Source organism: Olea europaea, unplaced genomic scaffold (genome assembly GCF_002742605.1).
Source record: "Olea europaea var. sylvestris unplaced genomic scaffold, O_europaea_v1 scaffold349, whole genome shotgun sequence".
Taxonomy (NCBI): Eukaryota; Viridiplantae; Streptophyta; class Magnoliopsida; order Lamiales; family Oleaceae; genus Olea; species Olea europaea.
In genome coordinates this window covers 144142-149511 of record NW_019254008.1, presented here as the reverse complement: position 1 = coordinate 149511, position 5370 = coordinate 144142, and positions in this window count along the sequence as shown.

Below are 5370 nucleotides of genomic sequence, written 5' to 3'. Positions count from 1 at the left end.
GTATACTGATCTGTTGGCAAGGACCACCGCCAAGGTTGTCCATGTGGTGGAGGATGCAGAGGCGGCGCAAGTTTACTAGGACTGAGATTTTTGCTAGAATTTGCGTCACAGAATATACATGTTTAAATTTTGTTTTCTGCTTGGACTATTTTATTAAACAAGTCTATTTATACAAACTTGAATGGAGTATTTGTTTTTCTCTTATTCTGGGGAATTATATTTTGTCTTGGGATATTTTGAATTGTTTCTTAGTTATGAAGAATCCATCCTGTTTGCTCATGTTTTATTAACCTTTTCTCTTTCACACAAAATAAATAAATAATAATAATAAAATAAAATTTTCATTCTTTAAAATTGGAAGGGAGAAAGAAAAAAAAAAAAAAAAGATTAATTCCTGCTCGTTTTCTTCAAGTCAGAAGAACTGTTCTGTATGATCGTGGATTGATGATTCCTTCTTTGGTTCTAAAAATTTCATTGATGAACTTTTTTCAAGACTATTTTTCAATAGTGAAAGTCAAAAAGAGCTTCGCTACTAATTTACTTTCATTTTAAATGGTCTTTTTCTCCAATACATCATTTTTTACCACCCCACATTCATTTCTTCTGTTAAACCATCTTCATATTTTGTTAATCTAGGTATACAAAATGCGAGTCTCTCAAATGGTAGGTTCTTCTTTTCTTTTCATTTTTTCTGGGTATTTGGGGTTGTTTTTGTTAATGCACGATACAAAGAATAAACTTAGATTTCATTGTATCTCGAAGGTGTTTCTTCTTTCTGTGAGTATCACTGCTAGTGAAATCTAATATCTTAAGGGAGAGGGTCAACATGCGACTTGAAATTTATTGAGGATTTTATTTTGAGTTCGATTCGAGTGTGGAATGTTGTTCTTTCAACTTGACTAGATTCTTTCCCAACCATTGGGATATACATTAATAAGACCTCACACAACCACTATTTTCCCTTCTTCCCCATTTTCCTCCCTTACCTTGCCTCTTCTCCCATTTTTCTTTACTTTGGAGCTTTTCATCAAGGTTGAACTTAAACTTGAAATAGTTATTTATATATTGATAAGGGATATATAATTTCTCGACAAGAGAGAGCCAAAATAAATATATATATATATATATATATATATATATTGTTTCAAACCTGACTCGAAAGGGAGAAGTTTGCCACGCTACGACGCTAATGTATCTTAGATGATCAGCATTTTAGTCCTAGTTTGGTGTAGATGAAAATCAAATTCCTAGTATATTTTGATAAAAGTTGATGAAATGTGTGGTTAAAATTAATTATTGATTTTGATTTTGATTTTAATTTAATTTTTCAGCTAAACCTAACAGGGACTTTGGTTCAATGAAGACATTATGCATGTGGTTGAAAGATCATATAACCTAACCATGGTTTTTAAAGCAATTTGAATATTGACTTATAAATTATATACATTCAAGATTCAATTCGGCTTTAACCAATTGAAAAAGAGTTAAATAAATACGGTTTTCATGTTTTCAATATTTTGAGAGTTATCTCTTTAATGGCTTAAAGTGATTGTACACCCCCCGTGTATTCTCTTTTAAATAATAAAATTATCTGATTACTTATCAAAAAATAAAGTATTTTGAGAGTCATCAGGGAAAACACTAAAAATTTCAAAAACGCTTATGTTATAAACTTAACCTTATTTTCGAAGTGCATTTTCAAAAATATCATATCAAACATGTTTTGAATATTTTACTAAACTGAAAACAACAAATTATATGCACCCTAAAAGTTTCACTGGTTCAACATTAACCAACTGATTATAACAGGTTTAAAAAATGGATGATTATAATGCTACGATAATTTTTATTTCATACACCACATTTTAATTATAGTAAGTTTCTCAATCTTTTCTCCTAGCAATTATTTTCTTAATTTTTTTCAATCGAATTCTTATTTTCAACGTTTCATTAATTAGTACATCCTTTTTATGATGATTTATATCAAAATATTTTGTTTTCATGCTTTGAAATAAGGAAAATATATTTATTTGGACTTTTTATTTATTTATCTTTGTTTTTCGCTATTTTAACAGACTTGAACATAAAACCGTTATCAAATACAAAATGTGTTAACAAATGCAAAGTTTGAGGATAAGAATGATATGAAAAATCGTTAGGAACATATAGGGTTGGCAATGGGCCGAGCCGGCTGGGCCCTTAATGCCACGAGCTCGGCTCGTGCTCGTGGCTCGTCCGAGCTCGTGGGCCGAGCCGAGTTTCGCCTCGTGGGCTCCTCTAATTTTTTTTTTTATATAGAAAATAAAGAATAGAGTTTTAAAAATAAAAAGTGTTAAAAAATACAAATAATTTAACGAAAACAAATTTTTATTTTTTTTATTTATATCATATTGTAATTTGTAATATTTTTTATAAGGTATAACCGTATAAAATATTTATATAATGAAAACGAATTTTTTTTGAAATAAATTTACAAAAAATATTTTTTTGATTTCTTTTTAAAGTTAATAAAGAATAGAGTTTTAAAAATAAAAAGTGTTAAAAAATACAAATAATTTAACGAGAACAAGTTTTTATTTTTTTTATTTACATCATATTGTAATTTGTAATACTTTTTATAAAGTATAAAATATTTATATAATGAAAACGAATTATTTTTTGAAATACATTTACAAAAAATATATTTTTTTGATTTCTTTTTAAAGTTAATAAAATATAAACCCTCCTCCTTTATCCGGGCTTGGGACCGGCTACATCAATTTTAAGTAGGCGGAGTTAAAAATTGTACATGAACAATTTGTTGTTATGTGTACAATTTTTAAAAAAAATTAAATTTAACGATTAAAAAATAAATAAATAATTTGATTAATATAATTAAATGAAATATCACTTAACTGACGACATGCAATTTCAGCGTATTTATCTTGTAGTCGAAAATGAGCGTCCTGCCAATCCTTCACACACATTAACGCTTCCAAAACATCTTCTTTCAGTCGGTTCCTGACATCAGTCAAAACCCTTTTACCTGCACTAAAAGCAGACTCCGAAGCAACAGTGCTAACCGGAGGTGTCAATAGATCTTTCACAATTGCAGAAACAATTGGCCAACGTCTTTCATACTTTCGCCAGAATTCAATTACTTCTTCTGAAGTTTTTTTAATTGTTCTGTCTGTTGGCATATTATGATTGAAATAATCAATTAATTCGGCAGGCATCGCATTTTGAGTTTCGGCCGATGTTTGAGGAGATGCAGATGTAGACGACATGGCACTAGATGTACACATTGCAGTTGCATCATATCTAAATGTATTAATGCCCTGAAATAAATTCATTATTTCCGCAGCATCTTCTTCAATTTCAGCAGGAGTAAGTGTAGTAGAGGGTACCCGACTAACATTTGCATCCATTCTTTCCGTATATAAATCATACATTCCACATAATGTTTGCTCTAAATTCTTATAGGTGATAGGTGTATCAAGTATTAAAGCTTTATTGATTTGATCAATTACGTATTTAGTTCCCTAAATATTATATCGGGGGTCCATTGCACATGCTAAAGGAAATAACATAGGCAGTTCTTCCCAATATTTTCTAAACTTTAATTCCATAGCAATTAAAATTTCACTAAAAGCAGGATCATTTTTATATTTATGGAATGTTCTTGCAATTATATAAAGGCGTTCAAGCACCATACAACTTGTGGGATAATAAACGCCAGATAAAATCTTTGTAGTCTCATAAAAAGATGTCAAAAATCGTTTAACTTTCAAAACTAAAATCCAATCGGATTCATTTAATATATCATCATCATCACTTCTAACATGTCTATTATTATAAAAGTCAGTTATTAAACTTTCGAAACATTCACATGATTTTAATAGCAAGTATGTAGAGTTCCATCTATGATCTACGTCGCTAACAAATGTTTTAGCAGTCATCACCCCTAATTCGGCACAAAAATCTTCAAATGCTGTTTTCTACTAGGAGAAATCGTAATATAAACTAATGCATTCCTAATCCTTTGAAGTTCATCATTTATATGTTTTAAACCATCTTGCACAATTAAATTCAAGATATGACACAAACAACGAATATGAAACAAATACCCACCAAAATCAGGTTGAAGTGCCCTACACAATTTATCGACGACTATCTTATTAACGCTAACATTATCAAAAGTAAAAGATCGAATTTTACTCTCACAATGATATTCTATAACAATACTGATAATATTTCTATGTCCTGACTTAAAAAGGCAAAAATTCAGGGAAATACAGCTAAAAGTTAAAATTAATTGCAAGTGGGTGGGGGCACTTGGACCATATAATAGAAAATAGAAAAGAAATTTTAAAACATCTGTGTAACAAGCATTTATTTATTTAGAAAGAAAAGAGAAATATGCATCTGAAAAACATTAATGTAAGAAAACAATAGGTGTTGCCGTTGCTCGAAGTGTGGATTTATTATCCACTTAAAAGATTTCACCAACAAAAATCAAAATTTATAAAAAAAAAAAAAAAAAAAGTTTTGTTTTTTTTAGGAAAAAAAAAAAAAAAAAAAAAAAAGAGGAAGAAAAAGAAGAAGAAAAAAGGGAAAAATTTGTCAATGTGTAAGGAATTAAGTGCTCTATCCTATTGGTCTTGAATTTCTCAATTTTGAAAGGTAAGTAAAAAGTTACTTATTGTTAAGTTATGTTTGATTTTGTAATTGTTAGATTGTTAGGGTAAATTTAATTTTATTGAAGGGGTTAAGTGTAATAAACTATGAAATTGAATAAAATGAAAGAAAAATTAATTTTAGTAATTAAAGAGACGTTAAAAATCGCCTAAACGTGAAATAATTATGTTTAGGTATCGCCTATTTAATTATTGAAATTAGTTAATTGTTGATTTAAAAATTATATTATATTTCAGGCGGCGATACGGATACCAGGACAGCGTATCAATCGAGTTGATTTTGGCATACATAGTTCTGTGAGTGGAAAAATATAAATATTTTTAAAGTATTTATAAATTAAGTTTATTGTTAAAGTATGTGCAATTATATACAATTATGTGTTCGAATTACATGATTTTTATGGAAATATCTTTTATTATGAGACATGTGGGATTTCAAAGATTGTATACGTTACATTGTGAATTGGAATATGAGATATGATTTTGAGATCGACCAGAAAAGTACCCATGATTATATATTTCTTCTAGTTCACTGAGGGGCTTTGGCCGTGTTCTATACTACACTAAGGGGTCATGGACTGGGGATGAAGGGGTCTCGACCGTGTACATATAGTTCACTGAGGGGCCTTGGCCGTGTTCTAGAATTGATTTTGAGAGGTCTTTGAGACCGACTTTCATTCACGGAGGGGCTAAA